The following is a 16,040-nucleotide window of genomic DNA, read 5'->3' on the forward strand; positions in this document are numbered from 1 at the left end:
AAAACATATGAAAGGGAGACTACCTCCTGAACGGCGTCGTCTTGACGGCAAGTAGCCACGTTCCTCATCCGGACAAGCTGGCTCCGGAAGGCATCTATGCATCGTGCCATCGCCGAAACCACCTCGTGTGAGAACTGTCAAAGAAATAAGTCAGCAAACATGCATAACATATATGGACAAAAGTTACAAATAAACAAGCTTACCCGAGTCTGATGACGAGGAATCGACCGCTCCACAAAGCGCTCGCCCTCAGGAGCCGGAGGAATCATCTCCTTAATCGGCCCATATGTCCCCTGATAATGGATAGACATACGGGGTGGCACGAACTCAACAACATCATCCTAACAAGGCAAAACAAAATTAGTAAAGCATTACTTGGGGGCTACTTAACGAAAGGTAAAAGCTGAAAAATCGTACCGCCACATCCTCAGCAGGTACAAGAACTGGAGCTAACAACGGCAGTAGCTCCTCCCCATAGCATCGCCCAGGGATCGTGTAAGATCGCCAAGGGGTACCGGCTCCCTGTGACATGCTCACCAACCTCGTGGCGTTAAACATGTGACGTGGTGGAGGAGAAGGAACGACAAAAGTATCTGAGGAATGCTGAATAGCAACCCTCTCTCCAAGATACACAGCCGCTCCATAAGTCCCCAAGAAATAGCGACGCTCATCAGAATACAGCACCTCAGGCTCCTGCAAAAGCGTCAATCAGGCAAGAATCTATCTAAGGCATCACAAAATATCAAATAAGGAGAGAATCATACCGAGATGATCCAATCTCGGACATAGGCAGTGGACATACCCACACGGCGGCTGCCCCAGGAAGTGCTAACTGGAAGCCTGCGCGGCGACGGTCTTGCCGGCGCAGCTGAGGGGAAGTACTCCTAGAACCAGATCTACAAGAAGCTAAAGTTATCAGCAAGTGTTAACTAAAATCTAGAGCTAAACTTTATAGGAAATAAAGGATACCTCTACGACCCTCCAAAAGCCGGATAGAGCGGCATTCTCCCCAAAGGACCGATGTCGACACGAGTCCCGCAGCGTTGGGATGAAATCAGCATAGGCCAAGCTGGCCCAGTCGTAAGTCCCGATCCGGTGTAGATCGCGGACGGCAGGAAGGTAGTAAAGCAGCGCCCTACTACCTTTGTCAAGAGAGAACGTCCCTGACAGCAAGATAAGTGCAAAGATGCGCACCCGCTGCTCTCGGGTAGTCGCACCATTGTCAAAATCCGCTGCTAGAGTCGAGCGGCGAATACCCCTAGCGCTGAATTGAGTCGACTCTACCTCAACTCGAGCCCAAATAGCAATCGGACCCAACAGCTCCTCGGCCTCAGGGGAAAAGACGTCGATCCCATTGTCGAACGGAAGTGGCACAGAGTTAAACTCCAGTCATGTGATGAGACTGAAGTCGGTAGGAGTGACCATCATCTCACCCCAGGGGAAGTGGAAAGTGTTGGTGGTGTCCCAAAAGAACTCCACCAGAGCACGGACTACATGATGACCCCCGCTGGAGGCAACCATGGCCTCGGAGGTCTCGAACAGCGCAGTAAGCCTGCAAGACTCCTATAGAAGTCTCGTCTGATCGTCTCTGGCGATGTACATCTTGTACAGATCGCCCAAGCCGTCACATCCAGAACCATGACAGCGTGTCCTCCCGACTGTGATGCCCCGTCTCACCCTCTCAAAAATGTGATGGACGGGGGAAAAATACAAAGTCCGCTCATCCCACTCAGGGAGTCGACCAAGCGAAGTGGACGGTTCAGCATCGTCCTCTACGGGCTTGTGCTCCCGTCGAACGTCTCGGGACCGTGAACCCGAACCTCGCTGTCTAGCCATGCTACATTGTGCAGAATTGTCACAAATTAAGGTTCTATGGTATCTAAAGTTCACCTAGCCGCATGATACTATGTTCGCAAAAAACAGAGTACGTAGTACTAAAACAGAGCACAAATTCAAATTGAGCATGCACGGAATTTTTCAAGCAGCCAAACAATTTCTTGCAATACTATAGTAATTATTGTGACAAATTGGACAAGAATTGCTCGCAAAAACATCAAGAAAAAGCCACATTGTTTTCCCGACCTTAAGAGGTTCAACAATGGTGATTTGTTCATTTCTTCACCAAATTGAGTCAAACAAGTCTCAAATTACTCCCAAGGCAATATATAAACATAATCAAGCAATTTCATGGCATAAAATTTGATAAACAAAGAGAATTAAGCATTCTAAGTTTCGAATTTTCAAGAAATTTAGGAACAAATACATGCAAAATTCATCAAAACCGGCGTGAGTTTGAAGAAAACTTACATAGATCGGGAAAATGGATGGAATAAGCTTTGATTTGCAACAAATTTGAGCGAATTTGGTTAAGAAACGAGCAAGAACGAGTGAGTTGAAGTTATGAGAATTCTCGAGCAAGAAACGCGAGCAACAGCAGCGGAAATGAAGAAGAGAAGGGTATTTAAGGAAAACCCAACTCTAGCACCAAGCGCCAAACTTTGGCGTCAGTCGATAGGCTTTAGCGTCTGGCGCTAGCTCCAGCGTCTGGCGCTACAGCCAGATAAGTGGCGCTGATGTTATTTCAGCGGCGCTAGAAGTTCAGCCACTCAGTACGGTTGTTCCAACTTTTATGCAATATGTTTCGGGTTCCTTGGTACGCCAGTTAGCCCCTCTAAGCAATTTGACATGATTTTCAATAATCGGCTTGATTACATATAGTGATCGACCTGATGAAAGATCGTCTCACTTAGCTTAAAGCGCCTAATCATTGCCTCATCGCAAAAGGCACCGACATACTGGTTCATTCAGAAAGGCACCGACATAATGGTTCATTCAGCAAGAGGCACCGACATATAGGTTCACAAGCAGCAAAAGCGGCGACGTACAGGCATAACGGAAGCAAAGTTCAAACGGGCTTTTTAAAAATCGACAAGCGGAGGTCTTCGATAATTTTCTTTGGAATATTATCACAACAAATGAGGATAGCTTCAAGCAAGGATATCTTCGGCAACATTCCCTAGATTGCGGAGAGTTGTCACAAATAACTGAAGGTGATTTCAAGCAAAGTTGTCTTCGATCGTGTTCCCTAAGATGTGGAAGATGGTCACAAAGCGGAAGAGGATCGTTTCAAGCGAAGCAATCTTCGATAGTGTTCCCTAGCTTACGGAAGATTATCACGGCGGAATTGGAGACAATTACAAGCGTAGCAGTCTTCAAGTGGGATGGCATTCTCTAGCTTGCAGGAGGTCGTCAAATACAGTAAAGCAGCAGCAAATCGGTTACTTTCAGAGACGTGTGCTCGACGGTGCAAGATACGCGTTTCTTAACTCTTTTATCTGTTTAACTAATGCTAGTTTGCATGTATTGGCGTCACAAGAATGATTTAGGATCGCAGAACGTTCTGAATCATTCTCTGTCCCTATCGATACTTTGACTTTTGTTTTCGAAACTTGCGTTTCTCCAAACTCAGTCAAAGTGGGGGCTTCTGTAGACACCCATTTGTGTCTCCCTAAAAACCAAACCCGGTGATGAGTACCTTTTACGTCAAATCATAATCGAATGAAGTGAAAGTGTGGAAAGTTTAGTGTTGCGGATAGTTTTAATTTCTTTTCTCTTCTCTCTGTTTTTGAAAACCTATTTTAAGAAAACAGCCAATCCAGTTTGGTTGGTCCATGATATGGGTCCAATAGTAGTGTAGTTGGATAGGGCTTGAAAAGACCTTTCCGACGATATATTATAAGCCCAATTCCGATGAATATTGAGGAAGTTATGGCCAATAAACTGAACTGGGCCCGGTTTGAGTCTTATATGCGGCCCAATGATCTAGAGGAGGGCCTAATATGGATTTATCATTACTAATGCAATTAGGAATGGTTTTAGTCTTCTAGATTCTTCTAGAAGGTTATTTTCATTCCTAATTTAATTAGCATTGATAAATTGACTTTTGTTGACTTTTTAGAGTTTTTATCAGAATAAAAGAACGTTTTTGAGGAAAATACGATTTTATCCTCCTGTACGGCAATTTCTATCTGATTTTTAAGAAAACGCGTCAAAATCTTAGTCAGCGCCAAACTCCAGCCTTAGCGCCTGACGCTACGCTTGGCGCCTGGCGCTAGCGTTAGTGCCTGGCGCTAATGTTAGCGTCTGGCACTAACTCCTGTTTTATGCGTCAGAACTCTGTTTTGATATTTTATCTTTTTGGTTGATTTTCTTTATAAATAGCCTTCTAAAAACCCCGTTTTCATTCACCAACTCTCATCAAGATTTTCTTGATTACTCTCTCTCTCTCTTTTCTAAACTAGCCTTCTCTCAAATACAAAAATTCCGCATTCATTAGACTTAGAAACACCTAGCCATATTCGAAGTTGCCTTCGCCCTAGACGTGAAAAGTTTAATTTCTGAGGGTTTGGTCCCAAATCTTATTTTCAATTATTTAATTGTTGTTTTGTTTTATATTTACCTTGAAGTTACTAACGTGTGTATTTTGTTATTAGAAAGAGGTACGAGGCATCCAAGTAAGTGCTTTAATTGTTTGCATTGTTATTATGATATATAAATCATGTCTAGGCTGTTATTATGATTCCTAGTGTCATGTTAGGGCGTTTTGATCTTCCTAGTATCATGTTTAGGGTAGCAACTATAATTTCTATTATCAAATATGACAATTGTGTTTCCTATGATGCTTCATATTCTTTTCCTAATATCATGTTAGTATCATGTTAGGGTTAAAGCTTTGATCTTTGATGTTTAGTGACATGTTAGGGTTTGTTATTAATCTTGTTAGTATCATGCATAGGATCTTGCTATTATGCTTTAACATGATTTATGATTATAATTTTATGATTATGATTATTATTATTATTATTATTATTATTATTATTATTATTATTATTATTATTATTATTATTATTATTATTGTTGCTTGATATTTATTGTTATTGCTTGATCACACCTTTTATGCATGTTTAAAGGGAATTCGTACTTGTAATCACGCTTAATAAGATAATTAATAATCTTGTTTAGGGTTAATAGGATTATAATTTAAGTGATCGCCAATAATAGTTTTTTTGTGCATTAATATTCAACCAACATAGATTAAACAGGTGTAGGGTTAATCCTATTGATTGCACGTTAGTCAGAAAGCGCACATGAATACGATCTGAATAAAGTAGAGGCCTATTATTAGGGCAGGTTCAATCTCTTTTAGGTTGGATTTGTACCTTCATCCTTGAACCCTATTAGGTTCAAGACCTTATAAAGTTGACGATCTCTTGGATCGTTAAGGGGTGTAACCTTCACCTCGTGAACGGTTTACAAGTTCCTAAAAAAACTTGTTGGCGACTCTTTTGCTCTATCTTCTTTCCCTTTGGACGCCACCGTACTTTAGTGTATGATCACAGTGGGGTTCAAGCTAGGGATAATGCTTGAAATATTCCCTACAATCCCGAATATCCAGTCATGGTTCAATACCTCGATCTATAAAATTAGCGATCTTTGTGATCGTGAATGAGATGTAACCTTCACACCCGTGGACTATTTACAAATTCCTAAAACTTGTTGGTGACTCTTTTGCTACAGCTTCTTTCCCTTTGAATGCCACCATTCTTAAATGCATGATCACATTGGGGCTCAAAGTTTAGTGTTGAAATATTCCTTACAAACCCCAATTACATAGTTAACTCCGTAAAAGAAAAACCGCAGAAGCTATCGGGAGTGACCACACTAATATGAATAATATCCTATCATCAATAAAATAATTAAAACATGCTCGTCATACAATCACAAGTCAACTTACCTTTGACTCATAAATAGCAATATTAATTATTAAATAATAGATTTGGATTACGCATCGAAAGAGTTTCCTTCCTTAAAATATCCCATTAAGAATGGAGCTTCCAATCGGGGAGCTACCCCAGTTGGCACCTGCTGTGTCACACTTGGTGACGGAATTCCAGCGCATTAATAATAAAAGAAAGTATAGCGTCTTGTACCCCTGTAGAAGCTATGCTCAAATATAAAGTCACATAACTCCCCCCATGTGTTCATACTCAAGGTGTATACCTTCGTTCCAAGAGTTTTGATGCGTATCCTCTTAAACTTTACGTGATTTACCAATTTAACTTTTGATGACTCCAACCAATCAATCAAGAACAAACACAACAACATTCAATACACACTTCCATTTCATTCTTGAATTAATTAGTGAGCACAAACTATTTATTTTAATTAAGGTTCTTTGCCTACTCTTGTGCACAAAATTGCACGATTACTACCTTGGTGCATAGAATGCACTAATAAACTCTCTTGACTCAATCTCAACTTACTTGAGCGAGAAAATAAATAAACTAACTTCTTCATTCAACTCCAATAATAAATGGGTGAGAATTAAATTCACGAATCATGCTCAATAATTCTAATTATAGCTCTTTCAAACATGCATAAGCTTTACCTTTCAAAAAAAAAAAACATGCATAAGCTTTGCTTATTAATTTCATGCTTTCTTGATACTTGAAAATAAAACATACTTCCATGATTCACACATATTCAACTTGTATCATGCTTCAAATAACCTATTCACGTCCTTGCACAATAATTCATGATCAACCAACATCAATTCCAATCCAAGCATATAATCAACCAAACATACTACTAATTCATCACTTTAATCATAATTCACAACCCTAACATGATGCTACGCATACACAAATATTCTTGTGCACATACGTACCTTTAATATTTCCTAAACTCGGCCACACTCTCTAGAAATCACTTAGCTCGAAGCTTCCCACAAATGAAAATACATAACTATAATTAATCCACAATTCTCACAAATTTTCAGCAACTATAGTACTCTTTAAACCTTACTAATCAATCCAATTTAATGACATAACAGCCATGAAAGACTTAGTTTAAATCCTTTCAAAAAGACTTAGTTTTCATGACTTAACAAAAATTCCAGCATACTTATTTAATATAAAACATCACTTTTAGACTAGAAAATCATATTTAAATCATTAAAACCTTTTTTTTATTTTTATGCGTAATCAAACCCTAACTCAATAATTAAAAAGTAGGGTGTATATAATAATTAAATTATAGCATTAAATTGAGGGCTTTAAACTCATTAAAACATGTTTAAACCATGAATTAATTAACAACAACCTAGCATCAAACCTTAATCAATCACATAAAATCCCAAAATTCTAGGAATCTTAATTAAATAAAATTCTGAAATTTATATGAATAATTTAACAACATCATATATCCAAAATCAATACCAAAACATAATTAAAATTATGCTTTTAAAAACTAATAAAACTCTAGAATTAAATTAGGAAGAGAAAGAGAGTTTGTTTGTTTGTTTTTTAATATTAATACTGAACCAAACTAGTGGTGGCGCCGGTGGGCTGGGAGCCAAGAAAAAAATCTAATAAACATCTTTGACAAATCAATCTTCTAATTCTCATGTATGGGATGATTACAATGATAACATTTCCCCTTTTAAACAATTTGGTAAACAAAGTTAACAACAGGTCATTTAGGTCGGGTTCGGGTCGGATCAATTCAGGTCGGGTCAAGTTCGGGTCAGCAAATGTTCGAGTCGGGTTCGGGTCAAGTCGGGTTGATTCGGGTTTCGGGTCAGCACTTCGGGTCAAGTTCGGGTCAGATCAAGTTCGGGTCGTGTCAATTCGGGTCGGGTCTGTTCGGGTTGGGTCAATTTTTAAGATCAATTTTCGGGTCAATTTCGGGTCGGGTCAATTCGGATCGAGTCAATTCAGGTCGGGTCTATTCGGGTCAAGTTTGTGTCAGGTCACCAAAATAAATTCACTTTAAAAAAATAGTTGGAAAAATAAAGTAAAATCGTTAAAAAAAAATCATAAGTACCTATTACGTAGGAAATAAAGAAGCCCTTAACTAAGTAATTCACTATTTTACCCTATTCACTTAGGATTCGGGTCAATTCGGGTCGGGTCACTACGGGTTAAAATCGGGTCGGGTCACTTCGGGTTTCGGGTCAATTTCGGGTCAGGTCATTCTGGTCGGGTCGGGTCACTTCGGGTCATCAGGTCATGTTCGGGTCAAATTTATTTTGGGTCGGGTTCGGGTCGAGTCGGGTTAGTTCAGGTTCAGGTCATTTTCGAGTCAATGATTTCGGGTCAACTTTCGGGTTACGGGTCGAGTCATTCGAGTCGGGTCAATCAGGTCGGGTCAGGATTGCCAGGTCTAGCTCCCACTATGCGGAGATAAATTGTTTATGAAATGGTTGATTATTCAACCTTTATTGAAAAATACTTTAGAAAATTATAATTTTGGAATGTTTTCCAAAATATGAAATCTTGCCTATGGACAGTTCGAATAACCATGTTTTATGAGAATTATTATATTTAGAAAGAAAATGTTAATCAACTAAACTAGTTTACGTGTTTAACACGCACTTATATGTACTTAGCGTTTCGCTAACGCGCATTTCTCTTTTGTTTTGGCTTGGCCCTACTTATCATTTATGATGAGTAGATAGGTGATGGCGATGATTCAACGTGAGCTAAATGTTGCATCGGGGACGAAGGGCAAAATCACCTAGTCTAGGTTCACTATTATGAATTAGTATGAATACTATTTGGATTTATGTTTCAAAAAGATTTATGTTTCAAAACTATTTCTATTTTCAATTAATCAATGAAAGCTAAGATGTATTTCTTCCGTTGCAAGTCTCTGTTTTTAAAAGCCTTACGTTATCATGTGGCAGTAATAGTCCTAAGCTACTCTCTTAATCATGTTTTGTATTATTATTATTGGAGAGTAATTTGGGGGTGTTACATTATTGGGCTTTTAAGTGTGCTTAACTCCCCCAATAAGTTGGTCCAATAATTTAAATAAAGTTGACTCAATTCAAAATATTTTTATTGCCTCAATTAATGACTCATTTAATTTTTATACACTTACATAAAATAATGCGGAGTATTACAGTGGATCGGAGAGATCGTTGTCCAGGTGCAGAGGCCGTATAATACCCCGTATTTTTATATGTATTTTATTTTAAATAAGTATTTTGTGAAGTATTTAAATAATTCGTAATGAATTATTTATGACATTTCAATTATTTATTTTAAATAAGTTTGGAAATATAAAGGAAAGTTTTATTTAATTAATTATTTTAATAAGTTGGGATTATTTTAGGAAAGTTTTATAAAAAGAAAAACTTTATAAATGTTAAGTTTTATTAGGAAAAGGATTAGTAAGGATAGAAAGAGAAATAAATGTAAGAAGGGTTTCTAGAGAAAGGGGTATAAATATCCAACACATGGGCAAATTAAACTTTGCCCAGAGTGGAGAATACCCAAGGTAAATTTTCTCTCCATCTTCCTTTATTTTTCTTTTCTTTTTCTTTCTTTTCCTCTTCCCCTTTTTGCACAGACCACAGTCGGCACCACCACCACGCACCACCAACCACCACCACAGCCACCGACGCAAGCTCTAGCAGCCGCAGCTGCACCGGTAGGGCGGGCCAGCAACCCAGTCGTGCCGTGGTGGCTGCTGCTTGCGGTTGACAAACAAAAAAAAAAATCTTTTCTTTTGTTTTAATCCTAAATCTAATTATTAATTATGGGTTTTGTGATGATTTTATGATGATTGATTGATTATAAGTATGATGCAGACTAATTTTTAGATTTTAATTTTAATTAAAAAGCCCCAAATTTGAAACCCTAGATTTGTAAATAATTGATTATTGAAGGAATATGATTTAGGGGAAAGTATATTTACAGCAAGTTGTTAAGAATTAATATTGTTGGAAATTTTGTTAGTAAGCTAAAAATTAAGTTTCTTGAAGGAATTTTGACTATCCATTAATTGGGATTAAAGTAAGAGGTTTTAAATTAATTTTCAGCTTGTTTTAATTAAATTATGAGTAATTTAATAAGAGTATATATTGCTGGAAATTCGTGTGGAGTAGATTTTAATGTCATATTATAATTTTGGATTGTAGGAGACTTCCAAGTGAATGATTTCTGTCAGTCGTGGTGATTTTAAGATCGTATTCAAGGTACGTTCGCGTACTTGGTATTTATTTGGTGATGTAGGAACATGCTAGGCTTTGAATAATTGATTCCAAATAGTATCATGATATATTTTGATTGGAATTTATTATTTGGTTGATGTTGGTGTTTGAAATATAAAGCATGAATTATTTGTGATGGATTGTTCAATGGAAATAATTATTTTGGCATAATGTATATGAACCAACTTTTATTATTGGTATGATAGAGAGCATGTTTAATTAAACTAAATGTTTAATTTGGTTTGGAATATTAAAAAGGAACTTTATTATGGTTCATATAATATTTATTGATGCTATAAGCATGAGCAAAGAGATATTTAAGTGTCTATGTACACGAGGAATAAATTATATATTGGTGCCTTAGTGCACTTAAGATGTTTCCAACACCGAGGGATAGGAATTTTGGTGCATTATGCTTTTAAGATGTCTTTGACACCGAGGTAGATTTAAAAAGGGTTCAACATTAAATATTATGTGGTCACTAATTATTCAAGAATTAAATTGGAATGTTCAATATAATTGTGTGGATAATTATAATATTTGATTGTGTTATAGTTTGAGAGTCATCACCAAGTTTAATAATATGTAAATAACGTAAAGTGAAAGAGATTACGCACCGAAACTCTTGGAACATATATACCTTGAGATGAACATATAGGGGGAGTTATGCGACTTTATATTTGACCATAACTTCTACTAGGAGTACAGAACGCTGTATTTTCCTTTTATTATTATACGCAAGAATTCTGCCACTTACGAGTGGTTATTTTATACTGGCACGGTTAGCTCCCGTGTTAGAACCCCTTTATTGGGTAGGTTAGGGGGTGTAGACACCTACTTTTGGCCTCTTCTCCTGACAGGAAGTGCGATGATGTTACAAAAATCCGTTCTTCATGCTAGATCAAAGTTGAAGTGTTTATGGACTATGAAATGCATTATGAAGTAATTTAAAACTTATATACGATACCAAGTTATCTTAGAGCATTGTCCAATTTAGGCCTAAAACGTGCTCATACATGTTTAAACCATATTAATAATGGACCCAAATGCGCCAAATGCAATGATTGGATCTGGTGGATCTTACATTGTTAAAAATCAAGCCAATTAGAGAAACCAACCATCAAATTTCTATGTAAGGCCAATCATGGATAGACCTTTCAAAGATCTTTTCAACGGTATATTATAGGCCCAATTCCGAGTTAAAACGAAGAAGTTATGATCAAAACACTAAATCGGGCCCTAAAATCGACACCCTTGCACTCCAACAGCCATATCTTTTGATCCATAACATATTTTAACATAATTCTAACGGAATTATAAAGTAGACATTTATATCTTTCCAATGATATCTTACACGTCTTAATTAGACTTTTCAATCAAAAGTTATGGAAGTTTTAAAAACGCATTTTCGTATAAGGCAAACCGCATTGAGCACAACTCAGTGAGTTGCACGCGCCTGGTGCGCACAAGTCAGTGAGATGCGCGCGGCACCCAGCATGACTCAAAGAGTTGCACATGCCACCTAACAGCACGACTCTAAAACCCTAAACCTAGTTTACTACGCCTATAAATAGGGGTCTTCGTTCAACCCTAAAGGGGACGGATAAATCAGAACTCTAACCCTAGCATTCTCAAAACTCTAATCTCTAAAGTTCTCTTACTATCATACTACTTTTCTTCTCTCTTCCCAAATACTTTCCAACCCTAATTGAATCCATTGAAGTCCTTGGAGGTACGAAGAAAAGAGAAAGTCCATAAACGCATTAAACGGAGATTTAACGTAAAAGATGAACGGTTAGTTTCCTGAGCACCTAGATACTTCACTTTTCTTTTATTGTTTAAATAACTTTAATTGAATAAATAGTGTTGTTTGATAACTTTAAACAAACTTTTAATTAATTCAATTCATATAGTATTCTTGTGTTAATCAAGACTAGAATTTGAATAATTAATTGATTGATTTATCACCCAAGTCAAGACGAACATTGTTTATTTCTTGTTCTTTTCACGAATCGATTAAACAAAGAATAATGACTTTTACAATGTAATTCCTATGTGATTAATGCTTGTAAATAAAATCAACTAACTTAGTTTTTAGGATCCACGTTGCATATATTGTTTGGTGATGAAATTGTGAAAAAAAAAAAAAGAAGAAGAGTTAGTACAAGGCCGCACTAGGGATAGAATAGCGATTTCTCCCTAAAGAGAACGTTATTTTAGTACCCTCACTCCCGAACTCATTTCTGGTACACGTAGACCAATTTGGGCATGGGGTAAACCTATGATTCATGCCCTAGTAGAAAAAGGCAAAAAAGCACCGCTCAATGGCCACCGGTTTTTAAAAACCGGTGGGGAAAAAAAGGGGGGAAATGGGCGGGATTGTGGGGATATAGTATTGCCACCGGTTCACCCCGAACCGGTGGGGAAAATATTATTCCCACCGGTTCAAAACCGGTGGCTTTGTTATTAAAAAAAAAAAAAAAATCGTCCCCCTTTATAAACCCCAAACACTAGCCTAACTCTATCTCTCCTCACATCAGCCTTTCTCAGCTCCTCTCTCCCCTCTCCTCTTTCTCTTTTTCTCTCCTCTCTCTTCTCTGTTCTCGTCTCCTTATCAGCTCTTTCGTTCTACTCCTTCTCCTTTCTCATCTCCTTCGTTCTCTCCGTCCTTCGATCTCCTTCGTTCTACTCCTTCGTTCTAATCCCACATGTTTTGGGTTTAATCCTACTCCTCCTTCATTCTAATCCCACCACCAAGACCACCACCGCAACAATAACACCACAAAGACCGATATCAACAACAACGACTTTAATCGAGGTTAAGGTTTAATTTGACTTTAATCCAAAATTATTTGAGGTTAGGGTTTAATTTCTGGGTTTATTTCGATTTTAATCGATTTTTATGGATTTAATTTTGGGTTTATTTTTTCTGGGTTTATTTAATCGATTTTTTCTCGATTTTTCTAGGTTAAATTAATCGTTTTTTTCTCGATTTTTTTGGGTTAAATTAATCGATTTTTTCTCGATTTTTCTGGGTACATGCATGCGTTTTTTGGGTTTTTTTATTTTGAGTTTTCTGGGTTTTTTAATATTTTTTTCTAGGAATTCTGGGTTTATTTTCAATTTATTTATTATTTTGAGTTTTCTGGGTACATGCATGCGTTTTTTTTTTATTTTGATTTCATGAAATCTATTAATTTTGGTGTTTTAATTGATGCAGGTATTAGTTATGACTCCACATAAAGAATCAAGATTGAATTTCGAATATTAATTTAGATAGATCGATGTTGTAATTTTTTATTTTGATGTAATTTTTTATTTTCGATTTTTATGTTGTAATTTTTTTTTATGTTATAATTTTTTTTATGTTGTTTTTTTTTTTTTTGATTTTTATGTTATAATTTTATTTTTATTTTTATTTTATAATTGTTTTAAAAAAAAGAAATTAAATGATAATTATATTTCTGAGTATATTTCGGTTCATTATGAATTATGATATTGTTTTGATTTTGAGTTTTTTTTGGTATTCGATTATATTTCAAGTGAAAAAAAAATTAATTTACATGTACATTGCCACCGGTTAACCGGTGGCATTTAGATTTAATACCAAAAAAAAATGCGGGGAGGTTTATTGATGCCGGTTAACCGGTGGCAATACTTGTTTTTGCCACCAGTTTTGAACCGGTGGCTTTTCGAGGGAGTATTGCCACCCCCCAAATGCCCAGCGGTTCAAAACCGGTGGCATAAGGGGGTTTTGAACCGGTGGGCATTTGTCTTTTTCTACTAGTGATGCTAAAAACCCTTGAACTCTATTTGGGAGAAAGGCATGAACGAGGTTTATGAGTTTTCCTAAAACTCATTAGCGACACCCTACTTGTTTCTTACAAAAAAGCGTAATGATAGGATCAATTCTAATTCAAGGTCCCCCAACACAGTCAGGAATTTATATCCTAATACACCCTAACAAGTGTAAAGTCCTGGGCTTTAAAGGGTCATGGGCATTTAAGGAGAAGAATTCCCTATGATGGGCACACTCTCCTTACATGGGGAAACCCGTTCGATGCGTAATCACTAATAAACGAATCAATTAGTTACTTAATTGAGAGTCATGATGTATGTTGTATGCTTGTAAACAGGTGCAACGAAGTAAGTTATGTATTGATAGGTGAAAGCATGTTAGTGTGTTTTATTATACTTATGTACTCAGCATTGCTGATTGTGTGTTTGTTGACCTTGTCTTTACCTTGACCCTATGATGACCCATTTAATGAAGATTAGTGGAAATCAGTAGAGATAAACTTTTCAGGTGATGAAGCATAATCATGATGGGCATGAGTGAAGAACGAATCATACTAGTTTCCATAAGTTTATGATATGTTTATTGCTTTAATTATTCTATTATATTATGCTTGTGAGACTAACGCAAAGGTTTTTAAGTTGGTTTGGTTTGATAAGGGTCTACAATGGTTCCAAGTTGTAGGTTGACTTCGTTTTACTTTGGTTTGACTTTACTTTTGTCTGGTTGACTTTTTAAGTTGAATTGTTTTGAATGTTTTTAAAGATAGTCTTTCGCTGTGTGTCTTTGATAGTTGTCTTAGCCGTTTTCACGGTGGTGGTAATGTATTAGATTTTCCTATTTTGAGTTTTGTAGGGAATATTTCAAGCATCCCACACTTGAGCCCCACTGTGATAATACGCTTAAGTACGGTGGCGTCAAAAAGGAAGGAAGCTAGAGCAAAAGAGTCACCAACAAGTTTTAGGAACTTGTAAACCGTTCACATGGTGAAAGTTACGCCCTTCACGATCCATGAGATCGCTAACTCCATAGTGGTCTGGATCTATGACTGGATATTTGGGGATGAAGGTACAAATCCAACCTAAAAGAGATTGAACTTTCCCTAAAAATAGGCCTCTACTTTATTCTTTTCATATTCATGTGCGCTTTTTGACTATTATAAAATCAATATATTAATCCTAAACCTGTTTAATCTATGTTGGTTGAAGATTAATGCACAAATAAAACTATTATTGGCGATCACTTGAATTATAATCATATTAGCCTAAACAAGATTATTAATTATCTTATTAAGTATGATTACAAATACAAATTCCCAAGAGAGGGCGTGATTAAGAAATAACATAATAATATATCAAGAAACATAATATTGATACAACAAATCATCACCATCATAATAATATTCTCATCAAAGCATAATACTAGCAAGATCCTAGGCATGATACTAACAAGATTAATAACAAATCTTAGCATGTCACTTAATAATAAATATCAAAGCTTTAATCCTAACATGATAGAAGAAAATAAGAAGCAACCTAAACATGATACAAGAAAGCAATAGATAACATCCTAACATGATATGAGAAATTAAAACAATATAAACATGCTTTCTAAAAATATAGAGCAATAAAACTACTTACTTTGTTGCCTCGTATCTCTTTTCTATCAAAACAATATACACATTAGTAACTTTAAGGAAAATATTAAATCAAACAATTAATTTACGGGATTTAAGACCAAACCCTCAGAAATTATCAACCTTTCACGTCTAGGGCGAAGACAATTTCGAGCTTGGCTAGGTGTGTCTAGACTCGTGAATGCGGTATTGTATTTGTAAAAAGGCTAGGCTTAGAAAGAGGGAGAAAGAACAAGCTTCTAGCTTTTAGAGAAAAGAGAATAGATGATTGTTGGTGATTGAAAAAGGGGTGATATGACCTCTATTTATAAGGAAAAAAGAGGGTCTAAGGAATAGAAAAGAATCCGAATTCGAATCGAAATAAAACTCAACGGTCGAAAGTTTTTGCGGATTTCGTTTTTATCATAACTTTTGATCCAAAAGTCCAAATTAAATAAGGCATATAATATGTAATTGAGAATATATTGAAGTATAATTTCTAACCCAATTGAAATAAGATTAAAATCTTTTGTAGAATAAAAGATATGGTTAAAATAGTGGGACGGTATCAG

The sequence above is a fragment of the Chenopodium album genome, chromosome 7 (genome assembly GCF_948465745.1).
Source record: "Chenopodium album chromosome 7, dcCheAlbu1.1, whole genome shotgun sequence".
Classification (NCBI taxonomy): Eukaryota; Viridiplantae; Streptophyta; class Magnoliopsida; order Caryophyllales; family Amaranthaceae; genus Chenopodium; species Chenopodium album.